This window comes from Periplaneta americana, chromosome 9 (assembly GCF_040183065.1).
Source record: "Periplaneta americana isolate PAMFEO1 chromosome 9, P.americana_PAMFEO1_priV1, whole genome shotgun sequence".
Lineage (NCBI taxonomy): Eukaryota > Metazoa > Arthropoda > Insecta > Blattodea > Blattidae > Periplaneta > Periplaneta americana.
This window is the reverse complement of record NC_091125.1, coordinates 89,758,110-89,772,066: the sequence shown is the minus strand read 5'-3', so window position 1 is coordinate 89,772,066 and position 13,957 is coordinate 89,758,110. Positions and strand designations below refer to the sequence as shown.

Here is a 13,957-nt window from a genome sequence, read left to right as displayed (position 1 = left end):
GAGAAGATGAGGAAGAAAAGACGGAATGAAAAAACAGAACAGAGAAATGAAAACACAATAAATAGAAAGAGACAAACGAAGAGGAGGACAGAAATAGAGAGTAAAAATTCGGAATGGAAAAGAGTACGATGGGAAAAATATATAGAAAGAAGCAACTAGAAAAACAGAGATAAAAAAGAGGCAAAATGTAAGAAAGGTAGGGGATGTAAAAGAAAAAAAAAAAGAAAGAATAAAAAGAGACAGAGGAAAGAATATCCCCTCTGGCACTGCCGCTAGAGGGCTGAGCACCCCTGCCGGATCGATAGCCGCGGGCCTGCGCCCGGGGGTTCTGATGCTGTGTCACACATCGATTCTGGAGCATGAACGCTGAACGGCAGTCGCCATTTTGACCAGCATGGAGGACCGAGCGAACAAAGCTTAGCACCACGAACAGGTCGGTACGATTCTTCCTGAGCACCACGCCACGCAGTTGCACAAGCACCTCTAGCTTACGGATGCACATGATATAATTATCACGAAATAAAACTCACTGCATGACTCACCCCATTCTTATATGCTCGCCGAACGTCAGAATAACTCGACAAATGACGGTAGATTATTTGCAACCACCGCATGGCTTTCTGCATACGGTACTATATAATTACAAATGAAAAGTATGGAACTCTTTCTTATCGAGCTAGATTAATTAATATCTGAAATAGTCTGGGCAAAACCTGGGTTTCAAATATTCGACAAATCACTATTACCAATACCACTCAGGAAAATTGAGGCTCATTAATTAAACATTCCTCAGATCTGATCCATATATGTTAAAAATCTACATAATTCAGTTTCTTTTGTTATCGAGTTTGAGCAATTTTTGGTTAATTCTCCTGCTACTGGTACCAAGATTTGTTATAACTTACTACTGCCAAGAGGGTAATACAATAATATCTCATCAAAATCATGTACCAATCTTTGTAAAGCATTTTAAATATGTAATAAGTTATGTGTTATTGACTGTGAAACTACGGACAATGTAAAAATTTAAAATAATATTCCCATTTTTTTTAAAGAAAAGGTGAATCAAAAGTCCCGATGCATTTTCTTGAAAACGTGTAACAAAATGAATTAATTTTAGACAAGTTATTGGTGACACTATGAGATAACATATGCAGTGAAGTTAAACTTGTCTCCCTTCCATTTCAAGGCAAACTCTTCAACGCTATATAGTTTTGACATGATGGGGAAAAATAGCTACAAGCTTTGAATGCCACATTAATTGTAAATCATTTCAGTTCATTGTTGAAATATAAATATTTTAATATCAACTATACAACAATGAATATCTCAAAAAGAATTTGGAAATAATTTCAGTTCATTGTTGAAACATGAATATTCTAATACCAACTATACAACAATTAATATCTCCAAAAGAAGTTGGAAATCATTTCAGTTCATTGTTGAAATATAAATATTCTAATACCAACTATACAACAATGAATACCTCCAAAAGAAGTAGGAAATCATTTTAAATCATTTCAGTGCATTGTTGAAATATAAATATTGTAATACCAACTATATAACAATGAATATCTCCAAAAAAGGCTCGAATAATAATTTCTAACAAAATATTCACTTTTAGAATAACTATAACACACAAAATTAAAAAATAAATAAAGTAATTGGAAACCTGAAGTCATGATAATACAAATAACATTATAAATGATACGAAATCAAATAATTTGTAACCACAATAACTCGAAAAAAAAATAGAAAAGAAAATTAACCTACAAACTGCATATCATATCCTGGAATTTTCATGACACCTAGTATCAAGATCACCCCACATGAATGATGTGAATTACTTTTTTAAGTAGATTAAATTATGTGTTTCATTTTCATTTCAAAATGTTAGTATGGACAAATACATGAAATAAAAAAAAAGAAGATATGAAGAAAAATTAAAATAATATTGAAAAATCATCAGTGTCGTAATCCTCTATTACTCCCTTTGGCAGTAGAAGTGTTAATATTGCAATAATTTCCCCACAAATTCAGATTCCCCTTAAACTAAAATGAAGTGGGTTAGATATCGGCAACCAGCACTACATACCCAAACGGTTCACTGCGCCTACATCTTTAAAAGGAAATGGCATAGCCTAATTTTGAAATCCAGCAACCTTAATCAGAGTCAGAAGCTATGAAACCCAGGGTGCGAATTAACGGGGGGTATCGGGGGGATTTCCCCCCCTCTGTTGGAAAGTTATCCCCCTCTCATAAATTCAGCATCCCTGCCAGAGATAACATCTGTCCCCCTCTCAAAATATAATTGGTTTATTACGTACTTTATAAAGTATAAAGTAAGCAAAGAAAATAATATTTATGTATTATCATTACCAGCAAGCTGACCACAATCAATAACTTAGGAATTACACATCTTATCTTAAGCACGCTCATGGATATAATTATTATTATTATCAAGGTGCAAGACAAGCAACTCAGTGCAGCTAAGCGTTGAGCCGTATCGAATCAGGTTGAGATCGCCTCTGTCGCTCTGTTGTCATCAGTTTGTGTATTAAGATAAGAGGAGTGATGCAAATTATGCAATACGTAAATACATTTAGTTTGGAGAAATTCCGATATGGTTGGATGCCGCACCGTGAACTTAACCCAGGCTATTGTAATAATAATAATAATAATAATAGTTTTATTTTTCCTGGCAGAGTTAAGGCCATCAGGCCTTCTCTTCCACTCAACCAGGATCAAATCACATACAGAAAAATACATACCGGTATATATGCATGATGATGAATAATTGATGGCGAAATGAGTCCGAGGTCCAACGCCAACGAGGTATTCTCTATCTTATTCATTCATTCATTCATTCATTCATTCATTCATTCATTCATTCATTCATTCATTCATTCATTCATTCATTCATTCATTCATTCATTCATTTTATTCCATAGATCTTACATGAGCAATGAAGCTTTAAGATGTGGAACATGTCAACATTTTACAATATTACAATTACAATTTTTACAAATTTTTATAGTTTTACAATTTAGTAATTTTCTACAATTTTTACAATTTCGTACAATTTTTTTTACATTTTGGCGAGATGTAGTGAGATGAGATGAGGTCCGAGGATTCGCCAAAATATTACCCGGCATTTGCCTTTTCGGTGGGGGAAACTTCGGAAAAACCCAACCAAGTAATCAAATCAAAGGGGGTAATCAAATCAAAGGGGTTGATGCCAAGGACTCGCCATAGACCATCCGGCTTCAGTCCCACGGCTGGGGAAAACCTCCGAAGAAACCAAAGTCCAAAGGGGGATCCAACCCAAGCCCGAACGCAGCTCCGGATCAGCAACCCAGCGAGTCTGCCGACTGAGCTACATCGATGGCTCTACTAAAAGTATACAATACATAGCCAATCAGATTATTAAATTTACAAACGCAAACGATCGTTCATAAGTTGAGCTATATTATAATACAAAACAATTTAATTAAATTTAAGGCATAAACAATTCAACCAGTTGTGATATACAGAAATTGATAATACATATCATGCAAACTACTTCAAATTACAAACACAAACAATTTATCAGTACAGCTATATAGATTACTATTCAATTTAAAGCATATACAATTCATCGGCCAAAACTATACAAATATATACAATACAAAGTAGCATACTTTCATTAAGCTATACAAATTTGTGCAATTAATATCAAGTAGATTAATTCAATTTATAATCATCCCCCCCCCCCCATCAGAAATCTTAATTCACACCCTGACGACATCAAGCTATATCTAACATGTCTTCTAAGGATTAATGAATGGCAATCATAGATTACATGCAGACATACTATTATCTAGTCCACAACGCTTAGTATTTCCATCTTCTGCATGCGTTTTCTGAAGTGTGCAGTGCACCCTTGCTAAGTACATCATGAAGTCCTTTGATGGCATTCTATCTCCTGAGAATTAATGGAACTCATTCACAGATTACAAGCCAAGCGATCTTTTTTTCTAACACGCAAAGCGTACAATGTGTTTTCTAAGAAAATTGCTCTATCAGTGTAACCCCTCACAACACTTCTTGATGATAATTTGGACCCAAGATTTATAACACCAAAGAACTCCTATCTTCTGCAGATTAATGAATTTAATGGCAGTGATTTATTTTTTTATCGAATCGACCTGCATTTCCTAATTCTGATTCATTCTGAGAGTATTACTTTATTCTCAAATATCAGATTAATTTCGAATACAATATTTTTGTTCATAATTATTATTGAAATCATAGTAACAAGATTTATTGTCTTTAGTAAATACTCCTTAGGAATTATTAATGTTCACAAAAAGTCGAATAAGTATAGACAGTTCGATGAAAGTACTATACACGGTGGAAGTGAAATAACCCTGCATGTTTTGTGAGCGAATAGCTCATGTTATATGTAACAAAAAAGGCGTAATACCATATTGGTGGAAAGATCATAGTTTTCTCAGAAAAAAATGTTTTTCTCCAAATGTTTAACACCCTCTTATTCGGTAACTATTGCGAGTATGATCGTAATTTTTGTCCATATCGATAGAAAATCAATAAAGAATAATTTATCCCTCTGACATATTTCAATATCGTAGACGGTTTTAGAGTAAATTTAATTTAAAAACCACTAATTTCAAGCCACTGAACGATGCGAGTAGATTGAAACGTCGTAGTCAGAGAGGGAGGTTCGCGTAGAGAGACAGACTTGAGTTCGTTGACCTCTTACATCTGTATTAAAACAAGAAAGAGGACTGTGTTAGCGGCGATGTTGCCAGTCTCCTGAAACTTCCAACTTGAATTTTCTAATTAACCGTGCATTTAATCACAAAACGTAATACAGGTTTTCTATTCATTTAAGTGTACCGTATCGTCCCTTTCAATCCACAGGATTATTTCACTTCCAACCTGTATATATTGTTAATTATTGAGTTATTGTGACCATTTTATCACACAGACATTAGGGGCCTACTCAAAACAGTAAAATTGTATTCAAAGAACCTCAAAACGTATATTTCTGTTAAAACCAGAGCTTAGATCTATGTATTTTATTTTCCTTCCTGGTTTGTGAGTTGTCTTGATATAAAGACGATGTAAATTATACAAAATGGCTATTTACTCGAAATAGGAAAATAATTTTCTTAATGATCTACAGAAGTGTCGAATATGTGAAATTCCCCGAAATTTATCACATTTTAATGGCACAAACTCATACAATAAATCGCTCCTTATTTGTATAAAGATACTTAATTAATTATTCTTTCATTTACTTATTAATTGATTCATGTATCCTATTAATTATTCGCTCACTTACTTTCCACTTAATTGTGTACTAGTTCACTTCTATTATTTATTCCTTTACTTACCCATTTATTTATTATACATTTATTCATTTATTTGTAGGCCTACATACAAAGTGATTCAAGAAGAGTTACCGCCACTTACGGAGCTTATTTCCGAAGATATTTTGAGCAAGAAATGTCAAATAAACATAAGTCCTATTCTCAATATTTCTGAGTGACACTAATTTGAAGTTGTTTGCAAAATACCTTTTTTCTTTAGTTTTAAGGGTTAAAGAATATTACAGATAGAGAATGAACTACTCGGAAGTATCTTTTCTTTAATTGAATAGCATTCTGACGCTTAAAAATACATGTTGTGAATTCCATAGCTGCGTTGTGTAGAATTTTTTTTTTTTTTCGATTTCTACCTACAAAATGACATTTTTCTTATGCACTTATCACAACAATTGTTACAAATTACGCCACTCTTGCAAAGTCTTTAAGGCTGTACATTAGGATGCAAAATTGAATTGCAAATAATCAAGTTGCTGGAAGATAAAGTTATTTGTGACATTTTCTGTGGTAAGTACGTAATAATAATGTAATTTTTAGTTAAAAATTAAAAAACAAATCTGTACAAACCAACTATGGAATTAACAAGACATTTTTAGCTTCAGAATACAATATAATTAAAGAAATGATACTTCTAAATATTTCATTCTCTATCTGCAATATTCTTTTACCCTTAAAAGTAAATAAAAACAGTTATTTTACAAACAGCTTCAAATTAATGTAACTCTGAAAATGTTGAGAATAGGGCTTATGTTTATATGATTTTTTTGCTTAGAATATTTTCATAAATAAGCTCCGTAAGTGGCGGTAACTCCTCATGAACCACCCTGTACATAAGTTTTCATTCTTGAGTATTTCTTACTTCTTTACTAACTGATGTATTATTAATGCAGGGTTTTCATTTCAAAACTCACCAGTCTAAATAACTATTTACCGTATTTAAATTAAATTAAATTTAAACAAAAAACACATCTATTTAGATATTGAGGGAAAAGTTTAAAAACAGCGTAAATTAAAAAGAAAAAAAAAGCAATCAATTGTTTATACTTGTCATTCATTTGTTCATTTACTTATTCTTATATTTCCTTGTTGTTGTATTATTTCTTCACTTGTAACTAAGTATGAACTCGCTAAATTATTTAATTCATACAAATAGTGCCATGTAGTGCTTCCGCGAAGATGATCAGGTTCTGAAGAACCGTGCGTCACAGGTTTCGACACGCAACGCATGGCTCGGGTTCGGAACCTGACTGGTATCATGAATCAAACATGAGCTGAACCACGGCGCAGTTGTAGCCCTGCCTCTCCGCCCCGCTACCACTGACTATTGCTTGAGCCTCATCTTATAGCATGCGGACAGACCGACTGCCAGAGAGGATCAGTTGTTGCTCAATCTGTTGGCTCATACGCGTAAACGCCATCGAGGTGATTACCACAACGTGTTCAGAGGACTTCTCAATGTGTCCTTTTGTTCAAATCAGGTTATAATATGCAATTAGAATTCGTATAGGCAATACTTTACACCTTCCATACTTTCCGTAATGCAGCTTGAAGCAATATATCGTTGATATAAAATTGATTGTCAGGAAATCAATAAACTTTAGTGATGCTCCACTTCGATTATTGCGATTCTCTATTCACGAATCTAAATAGTCCACACCTGTGGAGTAACGGTCAGCGCGTCTGGCTGCGAAACCAGGTGGCCCGGGTTCGAATCCCGGTCGGGGCAAGTTACCTGGTTGAGGTTTTTTCCGGGGTTTTCCCTCAACCCAATACTAGCAAATGCTGGGTAACTTTCGGTGCTGGACCCCGGACTCATTTCACCGGCATTATCACCTTCATATCATTCAGACGCTAAATAACCTAGATGTTGATACAGCGTCGTAAAATAACCCAATAAAAAAAAAAAAGAATCTAAATACTGATCTTGCCCGCAAACTACAGCGTGTTCAAAATTTCTGCGTTCGTTTCGTTTGTAACATTAGAAAATTCGATCATGTAACACCATCACTAGAATTGTTGTCTTGGAATCCACTTAAAGAAAGGAGATTCTTCAACTCCCTCTTATTACTATTTAAATTCATCCACACCTCCACACCCTCTTACCTAGCATCTCGTTTTGTTTACCTTTCACTATCTCGAACACGGAACATGTACCTTCTCTCTATTCCTCTGCACAGAACATCCTTCTACTCATCATCTTTCAGCATATCGATCCCACGCCTCTGGAATTCTCTCCCTGGCCATGTCAGAGACTGTCGGACAATTTCAAAATTTAAATTTAAATTAAAGAATCACATTCTAGTCCATGGAACTGCTTGTTGAACACTTGTCAGGTTGTGCAACTTTGGCTTAACCCATGACATATAACAAATATTGTAACTATGCTGGTAAAAAATTGACAATTAATATGTAATGTATTTATTATTATTATTATTATTATTATTATTATTATTAGTATTAGTATTAGTATTATCAGTTATCACTATCACCATGGCTATCTCTGTTTTCTTTCTTTTTTTTTTCTTGTATTAGCTCCATGAGAGCTCTATAGTGTTCTTTTGACCCTGTTGACCCTCTATAGGGTTTTAATTTAATTTGTATTATTTTCGTCAGTGTTTGTATTTTCTTTTTTGTATTTATATGTGCTATTTGGTAGTATGGAAGAGAAGGACTTATGGCCTTAATCCTGTCAGATTAAATAAATAAATAAAATACAATAAATAAATACTTTGTTATACCGGTACATTTTAAGCGTTTCACAATAACATTCTTTTATCACTCTGAGAATTATAATATTATTACAGTTCATGACTTATTTCGTAGAATTATTATTCAAACTACATATGCCTACCTACAATTAAAATCACTTAAAAAGAGGTTTGGGACGCCCTATCCTCGTAATGTTAAATTTGACAGGTATGTACTTTATGAATTATCGATCCATCAGCAACTATTACGTGAAGAACCTGCTATTTTTACTGGATGTTCTAACAATATTTTTCTAAATTTTAAATTAGTTTTTGTATTTGTTGTGTTTTTTTAATTATGTGCCATATAATTTGAATTAATACCGCAAATAAAATAGAAAGTTATACGGATTGTATACTTTTCTTCAAAATATTAGGTATAAACCCCAATTGAGAATAGAAAGGTACTACATGTGGCAAAAATAGCATTATTCTATGTTTAATGGAAGAGGAGAAAATGGAGTTAACGTTTCAGGGATCGTGTATTCCGAAACAATTAATATGCACCCAAACAAGAAGATGAACTTCGTTTTTTGGACTACACACACTTGTGCATCCATGATTTTAATCTGAGGGGCGCTAAAATAAGATGTCATGATTGCTGAAAATTAAAGAAATCTATACTAATAATAAATCTGTAGCCAAAATTTTTCTGGTAATTTTCGATTTTCCAAAAATAATTGGTGTTAACATATATAATTAACCATCCTGAAACCGAAAATCGCTTTTTTTTTATTTTTGTTTGTATGTCTGTCTGTCTATCTGTCTGTCTGGATGTTTGTTACCTTTTCACGCGATAATGGCTGAACGGATTTCTATTAAAATTGGAATATAAATTAAGTTCGTTGTAACTTAGATTTTAGGCTATATGGCATTCAAAATACTTTATTTAAAAGGGGGGTTATAAGGGGGCCTGAATTAAATAAATCGAAATATCTCGCTTATTATTGATTTTCATGAAAAATGTTACATAACAAACGTTTCTTTAAAAATGATTTCTGATAAGTTTTATTCTCTCAAAAATTTTGATAGGACTGATATTTAATGAGATAAATGAGTTTTAAAATTAAAATAACTGCCATCTAAGACGGTGTATTGAAATAAAAAACAAATGACTTCGTCTATAAGGGGCCTTGGACACAACAATCGAAAGCTATGAAACATAGCCTACAGGCAATGTTTCTGTGTTTGTATGAAGTAATATCGGAAGCTAAATTAACCGATTTGTATAATTAATTATTATTTCATCATTGGAAAGTGTAGTTTCTCTGGATGGACATAATGCTATAATGTTATTACAGTAACATGTGAGTGAATTGAGGACAGGTAAGATTAAAATAGCTTCTTATGCACAGAAAACTTGATAGGTTATTCTGTATATTCATTTCCTGTATTTCTTAACCCTTTCCAGCCCAAATTAAATTGAAAATATATATATATATATATATATATATATATATATATATATATATATATATATATATATATATTGACATGAAGGAGAAACGCTGCCCGATAGTGTTTTGTTTCGGGATTTCAGGGGTGCCAGCTATCTTAAAAATAACTAAGAATATGGCTATGATAACATGTGGAGTCATTTGGCATTTTACATGCATTCTTAGAGCAGGTAAAGTGTATGATGCCATATGGAATCATTGGACTGGAAAGGGTTAAAATAATGTTTATGAACATATTTATTTTTATCTCAGAGAACTAACGAACAACGAGAGTGTATTGATTTAGTATGGGGTAATAGTACGTTAGCTTAGCAATCCATTATTTTATAATTCAAATTTTAACTATGCACAATTGAATCGTGTTAAAATACATAAAATATATATGCAATAAATGCAATGCAAAAAAATTGGGTAATGAGCCAAGCAGAATACGTTGCGCTGTTGTAAAAGTTGTTCCTCCTGAGATTCAAGAGCTCCACAACAAATTAAAAACTTTCTAATTCGAGTACATCCGTTATCAACACACTTTTTACATAATATAATATGATATAATATAATATAATATAATATAATATAATATAATATAATATAAACATAATAATAAATCTGTAGCCAAAATTTTTCTGTTAATTTTCACTTTTCCAAAAAATAATTGGTAATAACAATTAAGAAACATGTTAAAGGAATTGTCATTGCGCCAAATGAGTGGTCTCTGGATCAAAATGATCGCTTTTTAATATTTTAAATACAATTTAAATTAAGTAACATATTAAACGATTTATCCTTCTATCAAACACGAATGTTCCCTAGATCAAATGTCCTATTTTAATTATGTAATTACTTTACATTTATTTCTAACGGGTGCTGCGGAGCGCACGGGTACGGCTAGTAATTTAATAAAATATTATGTCAGCTGAAATGGAATTTAACCATGGTAGATGTTTCATTACGTTTTCATATTCTCATTAAAAGATCACTCGTATGTATTGAAATTTTTATTATTATTATTATTATTATTAGTAGTAGTAGTAGTAGTAGTAGTAGTAGTAGTAGTAGTAGTAGTAGTAGTAGTAGTAGTAGTAGTAGTAGTAGTAGTAGTAGTAGTAGTAGTAGTATATTATTATTATTATTATTATTATTATTATTATTATTATTATTATTATTATTATTATTATTAATATTAATATTATTAGCACTTACATCAGAGGGTCTTTTACCCCATTAGCCCCTCCTGTAGCTCCACCACTGACCATTCACAAAACACATTCTGTGTAACCCTAAAATAGTACTATTTCAATTAATGTACGAATTGTACCGTTCAATTTCATATATGTATCGCTTCTTCACAAATTTATATCCTTGCCTAAAACTGCTATAGGATAATAGTATTCATTTCTGATTTAATTTTTCTACATACCAATGGCTTTTAAGGAACCCGGAGGTTCATTGCTGCCCTCACATAAGTCCGCTACCAGTCCCTATCCTGAGCAAGATTAATCCAGTCCCTACCATCAAAGGCCTATCCGAAGTCTCTTAAATCCATTTTAATATTACCTTCCCATCTACGTCTCGGCCTCCCCAAAGATCTTTTCCCCTCAGATCTTCCAACTAACACCCTATATGCAATTCTGGATTCACCCATTCGTACTACACGACCTGCCCATTCCAAACGTCTGGATTTAATGTTCCAAATTATGTTAGGTGAAGAATACAGTTGTAATATTCTACAATATAAGGAGCATCTACTGCGGACCTCTGGAAAAAGAACTAAGGAAGAGACTAGTGAAGTGCTTTGTGTGGAGTGGAGCATTGTATGGGGCAGAAACATGGAATTACGATGAAGTGAAGAAAAGCGACTAGAAGCATTTGAGATGTGGATATGGAGAAGAATGGAGCGTGTGAAATGGTCAGACAGAATAAGAAATGAAGCTGTGCTGGAAAGAGTGGGTGAAGAAAGAATGATGCTGAAACTGATCAAAAGAGAAAAATGAATTGGTTGGCTCACTAGCTGAGAAAAACTGTTTACTGAAGGATGCACTGGAAGGAATGGTGAACGGGAGAAGAGTTCGGGCAGAAGAAGATATCAGATGATAGACGACATTAAGATATATGGATCATATGTGGAGTCTAAGACGAAGGCAGAAAATAAGAAAGATTGCAGAATGCTGGGTTTACAGTGAAAGACCTACTCTTGGGCAGGTATGTACTCTATGTATTCTACGATAATGCTGTTCGTTTATTCTTAATGTATTCTATGATATAATTTGATGTGAAACAACACGAAACAGCAACCTTCATAAGCTGTAGCTCCCGTTTAAAGACATAATTTTGTATGTGTACAAATACTGCAGTTAAGACTGGCATAACCGTGCCAAAAAATTAACATGCACGTTTAATCAGGTACTTTTTCCTAAGACAGATTTATTTACAAGTCTTTCAATTTGTGCTGACTTAATGAGAACATAACTTACTTATTATTACTTATGGCTTTTAAGGAACCTAGAGGTTCATTGCCGCCCTCACATAAGCCCGGCATCGGTCCCTATCCTGAGCAAGATTAATCAAGTCTTTAAAATCATAACATAAAGATAACTTAACAAAATTAATTAGATTTATCTGTTATATCATTGAACAGAAACTGTAATATACTACAAAAACTTTTCAGAATTATTTTAGATAACATTTTGTTATTTAATGTTTTTAATTTTAAAGTTTGCCTGAATAAAAAAACACTTCCATTAATTTTAAAGAACTGTTTAATTTACATATACAGTAAATATTTTAACACGGTCTCTAAATTATTATGAGAAAATGGTACCTAAATATGTAAGGACAGAGGTTTTTGAATACTCCTTTTGACACCATTCTGTCAAAATATTTGGTTGAGTCACGAGATAGTTTTTTCTCTTAAAACAGTGTAGAATAGATTGCCTGGTGAAAATTTCATAAAGCAATCATAAGTGGAAATTCATTAATTTTTATTTTAAAATGTAGAGATATTAGAGCTAGTTATATGGCTGTCATGTCCCAGTACTCTTAACTATACAGGGTGATTCACGAGGATTTACCGTCCCTTACGGAGCTTATTTCCGAAGACATTTTGAGCAAAAAATGTCATATAAACATTTTCCCTAATCTCAATATTTTCAAAATTACACTAATTTGAAGTTGTTTGTAAAACACCATTATTCTTGAGTTTTAAGGGTAAAAGAATATTACAGATAAAGAATGAACTATTCAGGAATATCATTTCTTTAATTAGCTAGTATTCTGAAGCTAGAAATGTGTTGTGAATTCCATGGTTACTTCGTACAGCATTTTTTTTTTTTTTCGATTTTTAACTACAAAATTATATTTTCTTACACATTTATCACAACAATTGTTACAAATCACGCCACTCTTGTAAATTCTTTAAGACTATACATTAGGATACATAATTAAACTGTAAAAAATCAAGTTCCTAAAGCGGTATGATTTGTAACAATTTTTGTGATAAGTGCTTAAGAAAGATGTAATTTTTAGTTGAAAACTGAAAAACGAAATCTGTACAAAGCAATTAACAAAACATTTTTAGCTTCAGAACTCTAGCCAATTAAAGAAATGACACTTCTGAATAGTTCATTCTCTATTTGTAATATTTTTTTACCCGTAAAACTAAAGAAAAAAGATATTTTACTAACAGCTTCAAATTAGTGTAACTCTGAAAATATTGAGATTAGGACAAATGTTTATATGACTTTTTTTTTTTTGCTCAGAATGTCTTCTGAAATAAGCTCCGTAAGGGACGGTAAATCCTCGTGAATCACTCTGTATATGAGAGTCCTCCATCAAGAGAATTTATTTATTTCGGTTTTTGCCACTTACTGCAAAGCCAACTTGATAGACTTCGAATTGTTTTGTGGGTCTCCATGATTTCAAGAAACGTGGTCATATCATAAGACTAGGGTTTCAGCAGTCACATAACAATTCACCCTCCGCTGAAGTAGTTCTGTGAAGTTATTTCAGCGATATGCATGCCTCATATTCCGACTTATTACTAATTCCCTGGACTTTATTGTTTACAGTTATAAAAATCAGACATCGTTCTCTATAATAGGCCTACCATTACCTCTTCCTAGTAATAGTGGAGTTTAATTTCCTGACTCCTATGAGCCTCATGTCATGCACAAGGACTTTACTTTGGTATGAAACAACTATCCTTCGATCTGTAGCGGCTATTTTAATAACCTTCACAGAACAGATGGCATGTCATCCTGAGGGCTGGTCGCTGTGTTTACATCGATCAGCATACACCTGTTGCGTTACGTCAGGGACTGACACGCGGAGACAAATGCACTGACAGACAGAACGCCGATACTCCACT

General features: G+C 33.0%; 1 protein-coding gene across 2 annotated transcripts in view; it reads left to right on the top strand.

Annotated features, from left to right (window-relative positions):
• The first annotated feature begins 370 nt into the window (after positions 1–370).
• Positions 371–13,957, top strand: part of LOC138706217 (forkhead box protein J1-A-like) — a 104,618-nt gene continuing 91,031 nt past the window's right edge. The window contains exon 1 of one of the 2 annotated variants that reach the window (XM_069835254.1): positions 371–433. The gene's annotated coding sequence lies outside the window, so the exon portion shown is untranslated. Of the gene's footprint in view, positions 434–11,677; positions 11,794–13,957 lie in introns of those variants that run through there. The other variant, XM_069835255.1, reaches the window with a different exon arrangement.